This window comes from Schistocerca gregaria, chromosome 3 (assembly GCF_023897955.1).
Source record: "Schistocerca gregaria isolate iqSchGreg1 chromosome 3, iqSchGreg1.2, whole genome shotgun sequence".
Lineage (NCBI taxonomy): Eukaryota > Metazoa > Arthropoda > Insecta > Orthoptera > Acrididae > Schistocerca > Schistocerca gregaria.
The window spans coordinates 802359096-802376450 of record NC_064922.1 but is presented as its reverse complement, the minus strand read 5'-3'; positions in this window follow the sequence as shown (position 1 = coordinate 802376450).

Below are 17355 nucleotides of genomic sequence, written 5' to 3'. Positions count from 1 at the left end.
GAATCATTTGTGCAAAAGTACCATTCAAATACTCTATTGCAATTAAGGGTATTCCTGGTAGCTGAGTGGTCACCTCGACGGAATGTTATGCCTAACGGCCCAGGTCGATTCCCGGCTGGGTCGGAGACTTTCTCCACCAAGGGACTGGGTGTTGTCCTTATCATCATAATTTCATCCCCATTGACACGCAAGTTCTAGTAGTATACGTTTTTCATTGATAATTAATAAAATTTGTGGTAAATTGCAATTTACCCATCGATACTACGAAGGTAATCTTACAGACGGGTCTAAGTTGTTGCCGTTTCATGTCACTGGCGATACGGTAACTTTTGAATACGCAGCTCACATTACCACCGATCGAGGTGGGGCAATGGTTAGCGCACTCTACTCGCGTTAGGAAAGGCAGTAGTTCAAATCCATGTCCAGGCGTCCAAATCTGGGTATTTCGTAACTTTCCTAAATCTCTTCTCCCAAACACCTGATTATTTCCTTTGGAATAGCATCTCCCATTCCATTTCCCCATCTTTGTAACATCAGAGTTTGTGCCATGTCTGTTTCACAACGACAAAAACGTAGTAACAAAAGGCGTTTACATCGTCCATTTCAACAGCTGCAGTTCAGTTACAGATGCGGGATGTGATTTCTTTCGAGAGTGGGCCATAGTGCCACAGATAGGCCGCGAGAGGCGTACAGATGTCACATTCCACCATTCGACTCCGAGATCCACTGTGTTTTTTCTTTGTTAGTGAGAAAGATTCGCCACACAACAACTTGGGATGAAACGACAAACGACATAGCAACCTGATCTAATACAGCTGCTCGAGACACGCTCGCAAAAAATAGGACCAATCTATCACGTGGATGTGTATCGTGCGTCCGGCGGAGGACACTTGACTATTTCTGAAATGTAACGTTAAATACAAATGGAAACTATATTCTTAAATAATAACTGTCATTTTTCCTAGGCTGCGCTTATATTCTCACAAAACAGTATAAACACTTGATAGTAAAGTAGAAACAATGTAGAGAAAAGATGTTCCTTTTTTTCCAAGAAAGCTGATTTGCACACGCAGTCCGACAACTGGTTAATGTGCTCAAAATATCTCTGACAGCAATACACGCCTGAAGATGACGAAGCGTGCTGTGAATAATGTTATCAATCTCATGTTGAAGTAATAATACCCATTCTTCCTGCAGAGCTGCTCAGAAGTTTTGGACTCTAAAGAGACGCAGTCTGTCTCCCTAGTGCATCCCAGATATGCCCTATGGGATTCAAATAAGGAGAGCGAGCACACCGCGCCGTGAGTGTAATATCTTCTGTTTCCAAGAAAGCATCAACCACCTGTGCTCTTAGGTAAAGCATTATCGTACATCGCTACGAAATCTGGGCCTACAGCAGTTCGCAACAACCGCTCAGGAGATCCCACGATCTTGTCACGATACCTGGAGCAGATGAAACTTGCCGATTCATCCGTACAACTTCATGAAGTAGTGTTCGAGTGGTCAGTATAATCACTGCCCCCACCATTAGGAAGCCGCCTCAGTATCAGTCTCTTTCTACAGTGCTTAGGTCCCAAAATCCCCTTAAACTTTGACTCCAGATGGAAATCAGCCGAGAATCACCTTCCAGTCAAAATAGGAACGGATCTATCATTGGCCGACTGTTCGACCGTCCACGTGGCATATTGACGCCTCCACTCTATACGTTCCCCTCAGTAAAGACTCGTCTAAGGTACACATACAGCAGGTCTCCAACAATAAAGACCAGTCTTCCGAAGCCTTCTGTACGCCGTTTGTCTCGGCACAACACACCCAGTGGATGTTGCAGGGTCAGATGTCAGTTGCCGTGCAGTAATAAGGCTGAGCTGTCGTGCCTTTAAAACCACATATGCTCCTCTCTTTCTCCACATCCTAGAAACAACAGAACGATTCACACTAAGCCATCGAGACTCATCAGTCTATTCTGCCTACGGCACTCCGCCGCAGAGTGTGGTACGCGTCTTGTCTGTGACATACTGCACCGTCTGTTACTGTGTCCACATCGACTATGGATGTGCGACTACTCGGCAAACGATACTCCGTTTGATAGGTGCCCTGACAGCAACGATCATGTCAGGATGTGGTTCGCCGTTGACTGCAATGCCATCTTCCGTGCGGAACACGATCATACTAACATTTGTTGACAGTTTGTATGAGTATGTTGTGAATTAGATACATCACGGGGAAATAGCGATCTGTTGCTTTAGTTTTGGACACCGGCGTACATGCATGTAGGAGAGATATTCCTGAAAACTCGGATGGTTCGTCTGAAAATAAAATATTTGTAGTCGTATGCTAAAATAACATAAATCGTATTTAAAGAGATTTCTGGCGATTTTTGTGATCTGAGATGACTCTAAATTACTTTTGGTTCTCTGTGGGCTGTCCGCATTTCTGTTCTCCGATTGATCTGACTAAAACAATACTGTATCACTACAGTTATCACATTGAAAGACGCTTCTGTCAAGACTTGTGATCTGTGATAACGTTAAACAACTGTTACCCTTTACGTTGAGCCACACACGCAGTTAAAGCCATGTTGACACAATATCGTACATCGAAAGAAAGGTGGACTTAATGCGTGTCCAAATAGGGACGCTACAATTTATGAAACAACAAATTAATTATGCATATTCAAACTGGTGAATGACATCGATCTCCTCACTGACTCTCAGACGCGCGTTATAATATGACTTCGCATAATGTCAACTCTCGTGTAGCTTATGGCCTTCGATTCCCACACGCATTCTTCACATGATTTATTAAAATTTCTGGCGAATGGTGTTCTCATGTTCTTAATATTGAAGTTCCCTTGCTCAATAACGTTTATCCTGTACATCCTTCTCAAGGGTGACGGCAAGAGCTTCAAAATTAAATTCCTAGCAGCACGCACTTGCGTCGCTCTTCGTAAAGGCGCTGAAACTATACGGATATCAGGCGACGGTTTGCAGGCGCTTAAGCTTGTGTGTGTAATAGAGATACTGAGTAGACAAATAAATTGTTCATTCATTGGCCAATTCTGAAATGAAAGTATCTTAAATCATTTTATGAAGCTAACGGCAGATTTTTGTTCACTTATGAATACGAATAAGTAAACAACGACTTATCAATGTTTTACAATTTAGTTTACTCCATTATATTAGCTTCCCAGCCTTTTCAGCTTCATCTTCAGAAATGGAGCACAGAAGTTACATCTGTAGTCTCTTGGTTTGTCGCTGGATACTGCCTTTGTGGCAAGAAGATGGGATACTTACTCAGGGAATATGGGAGGAATTTTGGCCAGTATCCACCTGGAAGGTTACACTTCAAATTACTATTGCCTACAGATCAATCACTATTCACCAAAAACTATATATTCAAATTGTCTACATATATCCGCCAGCTGGAAACTGTCAGATGAACACTAACTACGGTGCTTTATGGGAATAAATTAACAGTTTTAAAAAATAGCCTCGTGATTTCTTGTGTTTATATACAAAACACAGTCACTTGTTGTAGAACCACCATTATTGTATAAGCCAGATCTGTGCATGGATTTTTTTAATGTTGTTGTTGAATCTGCACTTGAAACTAACAGTTACTGATATTTTGAAACAGTGTTAAAACGAAAGACGAATCTTCTGCTAAGAATGTATTGACATTTGTCTTACAGCCTTTTGTTATAATCATATTAAAGTATTTTTTCTCACTGTTGTCACACAACTCTCACAGCTCTTTTTGGCCACTGTATTCCTGCTGCATTATTAGGCAACTTGTTACTCACCAAACGAATGACACCTCTTTTTCATGTAGCTTCGGAAGCATCTCGCTCAAACCCATTTACTAGGGGTTAGGGAAGCAGCGAATTATTATACTGATACATCTATGCCATACTCCCTGGGCAAAGTGCAGCCACCGAAATCCTCTCTTTTCATTGATGAAATCTTCAAGTTGAAGTACTGGAGCTAGACTGTTTAGGGGCTCAGACTTATTAATCAACTTGATTAATACGCAACTCCACAATTGGTATTAATAATCGGGTTGCAAAAGTTAACGAATTCTCGGAATCAAATGTATCTCGTGTACAGGTGTGCATTATGGCGTTGAGACCAACGACAGATTTAATTTTAGTCAATGAGAAGCGTCCCTGAAAAATAGTGTGGTCTTAGTCGGTAGTATGAGGTGGATACTGACTATGGGCTGTCATATCGTAAGTTATTATGTTAACGCACACCTCGGAAACGGTAAACATCTCACTGTACAGGGTTCCATTTTTAACTTGAGACTGTTAAATATCTCAAAAATGAAGCATCGCACGAAATAAATTTTCTAGGTGGAAAGTTAACATTAGCAAAGCGGATATCGGGTTCAAATGGCTCTGAGCGCTATGGGACTTAACATCTTTGGTCATCAGTCCCCTAGAACTTAGAACTACTTAAAATTAACTAACCTAAGGACATCACACACATCCATGCCCGAGGCAGGAATCGAACCTGGGACCGTAGCAGTCGCGCGGTTCCAGACTGAGTGCTAGACCAACGCGGGCGGGCGGATATCTGACTGTGCTACAATTTGCCATCTCCTTACCACTCTTCCTCCTTAGGGGGGGGGGGGGGGGTGTCTGCTTCATACTTTCAAAAGGGAGTTGCCCTCCCTTTATTATTCCATATTTGGATTACACACTAAAAATACGCATAGGTTACTCAAAACATGGTATTCTATTGGTGGTGTAGCACTATAGCCGACATCTAACAAGTGTGCCTCTTTCTGCAGTTAAGAACCGACGCATCTGATTCTACATTTAATATACAATGTAAATGAAAACCTTTTTGTTCTAACGGTTGATACTTACATCCGAAATTTACTTTAGTGTTCAAAATTTTATTGTACAGTACAATATGGCTAGCCGCTTCAGTGTCTAAACTACGTTTAGCGAGACCCATGAAAACCGACGTGAATGTAATAATTCTTTCTCTCGGAATGCTTCATGTTGTCGAGTCCCATTTCCTCCAACTATTGGGTCGCTTGATTTTGATGAGTATCCTTGCCTCTAACAGTTGGGGTGTTTCGTTCAGGCTGGCTATAAATCAAATTATTTTGATCTTCTCTGCAACGAGTACAACATCCATTATGACGGCTGTGCCAGAACATTCCCCAGAGAGGATTGGTGCACGAGACGTTCGATGTTGGTGCTCAAAGACCCGCGGCGCTGCAGTGGGGCTTGCCGTGGCGTGAGGCGCTGTGCGGTTGGGCGGGCGTGTGAGTGACTACACGACACGTGTGTGTCTATGGCGAGTGAGACTATTACCTCCTTGTCGTTGTACCTCATTACAGTGGTTTTGCAAGACTGAAATTTTCACTCGGAGTTTGCGCCGATATGAAACTTTCTGGCAGATTAAATCTGTGTGCCGGAAAGAGACTCCAACTCGGGACCTTTGCCTTTCGCGGGCAAGTGCTCAACCAAACGAGCTACCAAAGCACGACTCACGACTCGTCTTCAAAGCTTTATATCCTCCAGTACCTCGTCTCATACCTTCCAAACTTCGCAGAACTCCTGCGAACCTTGCAAGACCAGCACTTCTGGAAGAAAGGATGTTGACGAGACATGGCCTAGCCGCAGACTGAGGCAAGTTTCCAGAATGAAATTTTCATTCTGCAGCGGAGTGTGCGCTGTTATGAAAGGTCCCGAGTTCGAGTCTCGGTCCGGTACACAGATTGAATTTGCCACGGAGTTACAGTGGTAGCCGCGTACCGGCCAGCTAGTTATGGCGGTTGGATGGAACTTCCACGATGTCATAAAAAGAATGGGATGTGTGGTGGTGGCCCTCTACTAAAAATGGTTCAGGTGGTTCTGAGCACTATGGGACTTAACGTCTGAGGTGATCAACTATGTACCCACTGACTCTAAGCTGATATATTCATTGTTTTGGCTGGTTTCTTTGTCTAGGGGCTGGGATACGTAGTTGCTGCATTACAAGCCAAATAATGTTGAGTCTACAGTGTACGACATGAACAAATACGTGACTCGAATGGTCATAAGTTCCTGTCACTTGGGAATTGCGAATGCAACGTTGAAATTTATAAGTGAAGGACTGCAATTAAATAAAATCTTCATTTACTATCTTAACGACTTTAAATAATGAGTAAGATAGTAGAAGTACTTTTGAGAATGCGGTATATTTCTGCAAAACACTTATTTGTGCCGATTATTGGTGCCGATGGTCAAGCAACTAAATAAAATATAAGTTGAATAACAGGGAAGCAATAGATCCCTACTGCACGTGATAAGTTATGAACAACAACATAGCTCGCGTGATATTCACTTCTGAACGCACACTACTTCACTGTAGAAGCCACGGAAATCTCACAAGTGCACGACACGTCGGCACTCCCAAGTTTTTCTACCTGCCGCGACCACGCACAAACCACTCCACACTCTCCAAGTCTCTCCTGCTACCGTACGTCCGTCACGCCATCGACTCCAGCACCTCACTCCCGTGTCCTCTTCTGCACTGCCCAGCGCTCTTCTCTCACTTCTATCTAGTCTACCCATTCACGAGCGCTGTGACAGGCTAGAGCGCTTGCGCCATAAATATTCCTACGGCTTGACCATGAACACGCTCTAACACAGGCGTTATTAGAAACATAAACAAATTAAATAAACATATATCGAAGGAATAGAACAAAAGGTAGGCCAGTAGCCTAATATCTCTGTGCTTTCTAAAACACACTAAATATTTAACCAGATTTCTTCATGAATAGTATATATCGGATTTAAACAAAGACATAAACGGATCAATATATTTATAAGCTTGGTGTTACCGTTTTTATCGTATAACTGTGGAGTACTTATGGCCTGACGCGATCGATAGTAATCGGCCACTGTGACCTCCAATAGCTCATGCACTATTGAGGTTACATGCCTGTAATTCATACCAATTTAAGTTTACGCTAACAGCTTTCTAAAGACACGTCGATAGACGAAATCGGATGAATCGTTTAAATTTTAGAAATTCGTCAGATAATAAACTTTAAACTAATAAAGATATTGAAAATCTGGTTACACCATCAGAATCTTCGTGCAAATAATACTAACCTTTTCGAGGTATCATGATACATCTGTTTACTATTAATTTCTATACGAACTGTGAAATGTCTGCCATGATGTTTCCACAAAATCCGCCATCTTTGGCACTCTCAGCATACAAGTCTCTTTCATTGACGTAGCCTCACAGTGGAATTCCCTGCCACCTGCCCAGCCTGGACCATGTGCTGGGGATACCCCTCTTGTCCAGCTAATGTTCGGCACACTGTGTTTGCTGCCCAGCGGCTTGTGTAGCCACGCCAACTCCGAACATAGAATATATCCAGGGTGCCTCAACTCGCCTGTTATCTCACAAACCATACTTCAAAATCATTCACCTTGATGGCCGTGTCTGAAGGTTTCGATGCTCAGGGACTCACCTCACTCAACGCCATTGGGAACAGAACCCATGTTTCCTTTACATTAGCTTATTTGCCAGAAATGTCCAAGTCTAGCCATATTATTTGTATAGTGCAGTCACATTTGCGACTCTCAAACAACGTTTGAACGTAACAACCGGTAAATCACTACGGTTTACATTTACACCGTAAATGAAATGTAGAATCAATTCCTCCCGTTCGTGACTGCAAAAACAGGTACACCTAATGCTCGTCGACTACAATGCTTTCTACAGTAAATAGGAAAATTTGGTTTGCGAAAACCGTACGTATTTTTGGCGTGTAATCCGAATGTGCAACAAACTTATTAGTTCTTATTTTAAAATGTAAAGTTGACGCACAGAGTAGGTGAAATAAGGAATTGGCTAGTTGTAGCACGACACATGTCTCCTCAACTAATGTTAACATTTCACCGAGAACATCGTCTTTTTTTTTGTACGATGAATCGTTTTCGATGTATTTAGTAGTCTTAAATGAAAAAACAGCTTTCATATTACAGGTTGGCACTGCTTCTTTGAACTCGCAGTAAAATGTTCACCCCGACTTAGGTTTTAGGACGAGGTCAACTGCAGTGTATACAGCTGAAAGAGAACGTTCCATGGTGGGTGCTTCACAGAACTGAGTGAGACAATGATTATAAGAAAAATTGTTATTTGCCTTTGCTGTTCTTCATGACAGAGGTTGTCCAGGGCCCCAAAATATGTTAACAATACTTTGATTCATGCACGTCTGGGTTTTGACATCATGCGCTGAATCATTTTGTTATGATCCGCTTCTTGACTTATTTCATGCTGAAGCTAAATATTCACATACCCTGCTTCACAATGGAAAGCGTTCACACATATAACATTTTTTTCTCAGAATTTCCATTGGGAACATTAAGCCGTGTAACACAAATGTTTCAAATATGTCTGATTTCCACTAGCACACACAACTAATTTTATACATTATAACAACCATGCCTAAATGGAGTGATAACACGTCCTAAGGCATAGATATCTCAGAGCTACATATTTAAGTAATCATATCGTTATAACTGTTTACTATGATTATGAATGCTGACAACAAAGATATTCTTTATGTATCGATCATTCTCTTTGTATTAACCTTACGTCACAAAATATGTGGGTTTACATATTTATATTTGTACTGGATGTGAATAGTGTCAGGATGACAAACCTCTTGTATTTCTAGCATTCTTGCATGAAAAGCATACCGAAAATTCTCATGAACTATAGAAACGACATAGGAAAGATAATAGGCCTACCCTAAATGGATGTTAATAAACCAAGCTCTTCAGCGAAAACAATGAACTGCGTGAAATCGACCAATAATCGCATCTGACGGATAAATACAAAGTGAATGGCATTGTAGATTATAATTAGAAGCGAGAGAAACAATTCAGAATTGGTACAGTACGGAAACTAAAATTTCTGTACTAACAAAACATATACTACGTCCACTAATTATGAGATTCAAATTATTTCATGTTCCTAGGATAGTGTGTAAGTAGGCTGTTTAGGTTTTTTATTGGTAACGCCACCTCTGTATGAAAATCAGTGGCTGTGCTGTGTGCAGTCAGTGGCTGGTTGGCATTGTTGTAATACTCGCCACTGTAGTTTTGGGCAGCTGGATGTTAACAGCGCGTAGCGTTGCGCAGTTGGAGGTGAGCGGCCAGCAGTGGTAGATATGGGGAGAGAAATGGCGGAGTTTTGAAATTTGTAAGACTGAATGTCATGAACTGCTATATATATTATGACTTTTGAACACTAGTAAGGTAAATACATTGTTTGTTCTCTATCAATATCTTTCATTTGCTAATTATGCCTATCAGTAGTTAGTGCCTTAAGTAGTTTGAATCTTTTATTTAGCTGGCAGTAGTCGCGCTCGCTGTATTGCAGTCGTTCGAGTAACGAAGATTTTTGTGAGGTAAGTGATTTGTGAAACGTATAGGTTAATTTCGTCAGGTCCATTCTCTGACTTTAAGTCAGATTGCGTTGCGCTAAAACAATGTTGTGTGTCAGTTTATGCACAATCATGTATAATTGGTCGTAGGGGACGTTACATAAGTGCAAGTATGAGACTGTGTCTTATTCACCTGGTTTATTTTCTTATATTTGTCATATAACTAAAAATCTGTATGTGTCAAGGGCGGAAATGTTGAATAGAGCCTTAACACCATAACGTTATCAAAAAAGGAAAGAAAAAATAGCAGCATCACTTAAAATTGAATGCAGCTGCGAAAAATTTTTGGCTTTCAGTGTCAAATGCACCGAAAGCAAAGAACAGGGATAACCGGTAGATAAATAAAACGGTAGTGGTGTTTGCAGTCGCTCGAGTTTCGTCTCCTTGCTGCGAGGAGCCACAGAAAGGATGTAACCTCTGAGTCTCGGGAGAAGAGAAGCCGTGGATGTGTGTCGTTCCGGGCAGCGTGATGGACGTCCTCTGTAGCGGCAGGTGCTGAATAAATACTGGCCAGATAGCCGCAGGTGGACCCGGGGGTCGGGTGACGTCACACACAGTTCCGGGCCTCAGCTCCTCTCACGCTCCTATTTTCATAGGAGACAAGACGGGCTAACGGGGCGGAAGGAGCCCAGGACAAAGAAAACAAGGCTGCAAAGAGAGTGGAGCTCGAATATGGCTCGGCTCGACGGCTCCCCAGTTCTTTCCACATAGGCCGTCTTGTGGGAACCGCTGAGGAGCCTGTGTCCTTTAGACAGCATAAACATCATTTGCCTTACTTAGTAGATTATCAACCCTATTTAACCTAAGTGGTCAGAGCGACAGCATGTCAATCCTAAGGGCCCGGGTTCGATTCCAAGCTGGCTCGGAGATTTTCTCCGCTCAGGGACTGGGTGTTGTGTTGTCCTAATCATCATCGTTTCATCCCCATCGACGAGCCAATCGCCGAAGTGGCGTCAAATCGAAAGACTTGCACTCGGCGAAAGGTCTACCTGACGGGAGGCCCTCGTCACACGACGTTTACATTTTAACCATATTTAGCGCTGGTATAAATACAAGTGTGAAGGCTCTCTTCGTATCAGCATGAAAATTCGTATCCATTTCTCTGATCACTATCATTGATAGACGGATATAACCGTCAGTTGAGTTGTATTGATTTTCTCAGTAGTACGCAACGAGGGGTCACCATTAGGTCTACATCTGTTCTTCACAAGTAACGTCATTAGGTGTGACGGAGAGTACCGTATTTGCGTGTAACTGTCAATTGCCCCTTTCTCTAATTCACTCGCAAACGTTGCGCAGGAAGTCTCCTTGAGAGCTCTGATATGAAAAAGTTTGCTGAAATAATGCCTCCTAAAATTTGTAATTGAAAACTCTTAAAGATTTTTGGATAAAACAAACGTTATTAATGTTTTACATCCTTTTTCCTCACGCCTAAAAATTTATTTCTCCACTGGATCGCTATGGCGACGAAGAAATTTCACCCAACTTCAGATGAGGTTTTTGGTACAGTCACTGTGGAATGTTTGACTTTGTTGACGGAGTCACAACCTCGCTTCTGCTAGGACCGCATTATTAGCATCAATGTGAAGTCCTCGTAGGTGATATTAAAGTTTTGGAAACTGATGAAAATCGGCTGAGACCAAGTTGGGACTTCATGGAGGATGACCCAAGGTATCGGATTGTTTCAAATATCGTTTGTGATCGGGAATTATCACGATAAAAGACAGCGTACTTCATTTGTGGACGAACTTCCAGAATTTCAAACTGGATTACAGTAAGTTCTGCTTCACGTACCGACGTAGTAACATTACACTCCGCTACGATTTGGAGTCCTCTAGCGGCAGAAAGTCGTCGAGTAATATGAATCACATGTGATACCTCAACCGATGTTGAGAACAATAAAAAATTCAGCAAGCCTTCGTAGTTATATGATAATGGTCTTCGCCACCACATGTCTGTAGTGAGAAGCAATGTACTGTTTTACTCTTCTAGGAACGAACGACCTAGGAATATTGACAACAAACCAGACTGAGATATAATCTTAATTTTCTTATTTTATTAGTGAGGGAGGGGGAGGGGAAGGGTGAGGAGGGTTGGCAGGCGGAGGTGAGTGAAGGGGCCACGAGGAGTCCTTCTATTTTATGACAAAATCATTTTCATTCCTAACTTCAACAAAAAACGTGTCGATGCGAAGTGAAATTAAAAAAATAGAGTAGTTACTAGTGCTTAGTTTTTATGAGTAATTGTAATCGTCAGTTAGAGCATTATGACCAACGACCTACCATCGATACAAAACCGTCCAGGTGATAGCAGCGTCGCCTGGTGAGGTATGACTGCTATTCAAATGCAAGGTGCATATCGGTTGAGTGAGAATGCTATCCGTGTGCAAAATAGGGAAGCGGCCCGGTCTGTCTCAGTCTGGCCAAGGGCAGGTTGTGTTCACCCACACGCTGGACACGAGTATTTCTGAAACTGCATAATTTTTCGGGTGTTCAAGGAGTGCTGTTCAAAACGTGGCAAAATAAAGGTGCAAACCACTTCCCAATGTCGTGGGGTTGGGCGACCATCCCTCATTACAGATGTCGGACGTCGTAGGCTGGACTTACTGGTAAAACAGGATGGGTGGCCAACTGTGACGGAACTAACATCAGACTCAATGCTAGCTAGAGTACACGTAGCCGACGACCCACGCATGTGCCAATGTTAACATCACGACATCGGCAACTACGACTGAAATGGGCATACAGATCGTTTCATGGTGTGAAGAAAACCTGATACTTTTCCATCATGCTGATGAGAGTGCGCTAATCCGTCGTCTCCAGGGGAACATCTCCTTGACAACCGTACTGCGTGACGGAGACAAGCTGGCGGCGTCTCCATTATGCTCTGGGGAATGTTCACGTCGGTATACATGGATCCGATGGAGCTCGTGCAAGGCAGCATGACAGCAAATGAGTATCGTTCCTTCATGATTGTCACGTTTGCCGACGGCAGTAGTAAATTTCAAATAACGAATGTGTAATGCCACAAGGCCAGGAGTGTGATAAAGGGATTCGTGGAATACAGTGGCGAGTTGCAATTGATGTACTGACTACCAATTCACCAGATCTTAACCTGATCGAACACATCTGCAGTGTGATCGAACTTGGCGTCAGAGCTTATCGCACCCTCCCCAGAGATTACTAGAATTAGATGATTTGTGTGTGCACATGGAGGACTAAGTTTCTGCAACAACCTACAAAGATTTCATTTGTTCCATAAAACGACTCGTCGCCGCTGTTATCCATACCAAAGGGAGACTTACTGGCTATTAGGACGTCGTTGTTGTTGTGGTTTTCAGTTCAGGGACTTGTTTGATGCAACTCTCCATGCTACTCTATTCTGTGCAAGCTTCTTTATTTCCAAGTACCTACTGAAACCTACACCCTTCTGAATCTGCCTAGTATATTCATCTCTAGGACTCCCTCTACGATTTGTACCCTGGACGTTACCCTCCAATACTAAATTGGTGATCCCTTGATGCCTCAGAACGTGTCGTGCCAACCGAGCCCTTTTTCTAGTAAAGTTGCCCACAAATAGCTCTTCTCCCCAATTCTATTCAGTAGCTCCTCAATAGTTATGAGCTTTACCCGTCGAATCTTCTACATACTTCTCTAGCACCACATGGTGAATGCTTCTATTCTCTTCTTGTCTAAACTAATTATCGTCCATGTTTCAGTTCCATACATGGCTATACTCAGTAAAAATACTTTGAGAAAAGATTGCCTGACACTTAAATCTATACTCGTTGTTAACAAATTTCTCTTCTTCAGAAACGTTTGCTTCCCATTTCCTGTCTAAATTTTACATCCTCTCTACTTGGACCATCATCAATTATTTTGCTACCCAAATAGCAAAATTCATCAATTACCTTAAGTGTCACATTTCCAAATCTAGTACTCTCAGCATCACCTGATTTATTTTGGCTACATTACATGAGGCTGTATAGATGGAAGAAGCCTGGAGATACTGACAGATTTCAGATAGATTATATAATGGTAAGACAGAGATTTAGGAACCAGGTTTTAAATTGTAAGACATTTCAAGGGCAGATGTGGACTCTGACCACAATCTATTGGTTATAACCTGTAGATTAAAACTAAAGAAACTGCAAAAAGGTGGGAATTTAAGGAGATGGGACCTGGATAAACTGAAAGAACCAGAGGTTGTACAGAGTTTCAGGGAGAGCATAAGGGAGCAATTGATAGAAATGGCTAAGCAGGGATGGCTAGAGGACAAATGTAAGGATGTAGAGGCTTATCTCACTAGGGGTAAGATAGATACTGCCTACAGGAAAATTAAAGAGACCTATGGAGATAAGAGAACCACTTGTATGAACACCAAGAGCTCATATGGAAACCCAGTTCTAAGCAAAGAAGGGAAAGCAGAAAGGTGGAAGGAGTATATAGAGGGTCTATACTAGGGCGATGTACTTCAGGACAATATTATGGAAATGGAAGAGGATGTAGATGAAGATGAAATGGGAGATACGATACTGCGTGAAGAGTTTGACAGAGCACTGAAAGACCTGAGTCGAAACAAGGCCACGGGAGTACAGAACACTCCATTAGAACTACTGATTGCCTTCGGAGAGCCGCTCCAGACAAAACTCTACCATCTGGTGAGCAAGATGTATGAAACAGGCGAAATACCCTCAGACTTCAAGAAAAATATCATAATTCCAATCCCAAAGAAATCAGGTGTTGACAGATGTGAAAATTACCGAACTATCAGTTTAATAAGTCACAGCTGCAAAATACTTACGCGAATTCTTTACAGACGAATGGAAAAACTAGTATAAGCCGACCTCGGGGAAGATCAGTTTGGATTCCATAGAAATGTTGGAACACGTGAGGCAATACTTTCCCTACGACGTATCTTAGAAGCTAGATTAAGAAAGGGCAAACCTACGTTTCTACCATCTGTAGATTTAGAGAAAGCTTTTGACAATGTTGATTGGAGTACTCTCTTTCAAATTCTCAAGGTAGCAGGGGTAAAATACAGGGAGCGAAAGGCTATTTACAATTTGTACAGAAACCAAATGGCAGTTATAAGAGTCTAGGAACATGAAAGGGAAGCAGTGGTTGGGAAGGGAGTGAGATGGGGTTGTAGCCTCTCCCCAACGTTATTCAATCTGTATATTGAGCAAGCAGTGAAGGAAACAAAAGAAAAATTCGGTGTAGGTATTAAAATCCATGGAGAAGAAATAAAAATGTTGAGGTTCGAAGATGACATCGTAATTCTGTCACAGACAGCAAAGGACTTGGAAGAGCAGTTGAACGGAATGGATAGTGTCTTGAAAGCAGGACATAAGATGAACATCAACAATAGCAAAACGAGGATAATGGAATGTAGTCGAATAAAGTCCGGTGGTGCTGAGGGAATTAGATTAGGAAATGAGACACTTAAAGTAGTAAAGGAGTTTTGCTATTTGGGGAGCAAAATAACTGATGATGGTCGAAGTAGAGAGGATATAAAATGTAGACTAGCAATGGCAAGGAAAGCGTTTCGGAAGAAGAGAAATTTGTTAACATCGAGTATAGATTTAAGTGTCAGGAAGTCGTTTCTGAAAGTATTTGTATGGAGTGTAGCCATGTATGGAAATGAAACATGGACGATAACTAGTTTGGACAAGAAGAGAACAGAAGCTTTCGAAATGTGGTGCTACAGAAGAATGTTGAAGATTAGATGGGTAGATCACATAACTAATGAGGAAGTATTGAATAGAATTGGGGAGAAGAGGAGTTTGTGGCACAACTTGACTAGAAGAAGAGATCGGTTGGTAGGACATGTTCTTAGGCATCAAGGGATCACCAATTTAGTATTAGAGGGCAGCGTTGAGGGTAAAAATCGTAGAGGGAGACCAAAAGATGACTAAACTAAGGAGATTCAGAAGGATGTAGGTTGCAGTAGGTACTGGGAGATGAAGAAGCTTGCACAAGATAGAGTAGCATGGAGAGCTGCATCAAACCAGTCTCATGACTGAAGACCACAACAACACATTATCTTCGGACTGTTTTTTTGACGTTCATCTTATATCCTCCTTTCAAGACACTGTCCTTTCCCTTCAACTACTCTACCAGGTCCTTCGATGTCTGTGACACAATTCCAATGTCATCGGCAGACCTGGATTTTAAGTCCTACTACGAATTTATCTTTTGTTTCCCTTACTGCTTGTCAATTTACAGATTGAATAACATCAGGGATAGTCTACAACCCTGTCAGTCCCTTCACAAGCGCTGCTTCTCTTTTATGCCCCTCTATTCTTATAATGGCCATCTGGATTTTTTAACAAATTGTAAGTAGCCTTCCGCTCCCTCTATTTTACCCCTGCCACCTTCAGAATTTGGAAGAGAGTATTCCAGTCGACATTGTCAAAAGGTTCCCCTAAGTCTACAAATGCTAGAATCCTAGGTTTTCCTTTCCATAATCTATCTTCTAAGATAAGTCGTAGGAGCAGTATTGCTTCAAGTGTTCCAACGTTTCTATGGAATCCAAAATTATCTTCCCCAAGGTTGGCTTTTACCAGTTTTTCCATTCGGTCTGCAAAATATTCATGTCCGTACTTTGAAGCCGTGACTCATTAAACTGATAGTTCGATAATTTTCACATCTGACAACACCTGCTTTCTTTGGGATTGAAAATATTACATTCTGCTTGAAGTCTGAGGGTTTTTCGCCTATCTCATGCATCTTGCTCACCAGATGGTAGAGTTTTGTCAAGACTGGTTCTCCCAAGTCTATCAGTAGTTCTAATTTAAAGTTGTTTGCTTCGGGGCCTTGTTTCGATTTAGATCTTTCAGTTCTCTGTCAAACTCTTCACTCAGATCATATCTCCCATTTCATCTTCATGTACGTCCTCCTTCATTTTAATAATATTGCCCTCAAGTACATCGCCCTAGTGCAGAAGCTCTATACACTCTTTCCAGCTATATGCTTTCCCTTCTTTTATATCTGAGCTCTTGATATTCATGCAAGTGGTTATGTATTCTCCAAAAGTCTCTTTAATTTTCCTGCAGGCAGTATTTATCTTACCCCTAGTGACATATGCCTCTACATCCTTGTAACGCCGGAAATGCATATCCCCCTATTTCGTTCTATTGTGCTATAAATTTCTTCCTTTTTTTGTTACCTGAAGATATGACATTTCTGGGTCTATATATATTGTAATTGTTTTACTATATATATATATATATATATATATATATATATATATATATATATATATATATATGCATTTATGTCGATGTATAATTGGTCTGTTTTGTAAATGTAAATAATATTTGTATTTTTGCGCTGGGTCTGGCCTAGGGAAAACTATGCTATCGAACGATTACATCGACAGTTCGTGTCGAGAACCAAAGTGTTTAGGATCTTTGGTTGTGTTAACTCTAAGTATAGCAACTTAGCATGAACCTTCATTGATCATTGCCTCAATTGCATTACCAAGCAGGGTCCCTTCCTTTTCCGGAATGAACCCGAGTGTCGTTAAAATTCAACGGCCAGCATTAATGTAATATCATTTCATTTCACTGTTTAATTCCAAAGTTAAGTTAAAGTATTCATAGCTGGCTACCATAACCGATCAGAGTTATATTTAGATTACACGTTCCACATCATTACGAAGTGTCGTATTCATGATCTATGGAACAAGTATTAATCTAATCTAATCTAATCTCTAATCAATTTAGGAGTGCGAGTTTTGTTACCATGTTTTAGCTTACCTGTGACTGCAGCTTAGCTTGGTACTTACTAAATTTTACTATTGTTAATTGTTCAAAATCATTTAATTCAAGTTCCAAGTTAAATCTCTTAGTTCAAAATTGCGTAGATTCAAGTTGCTTTTGAGATG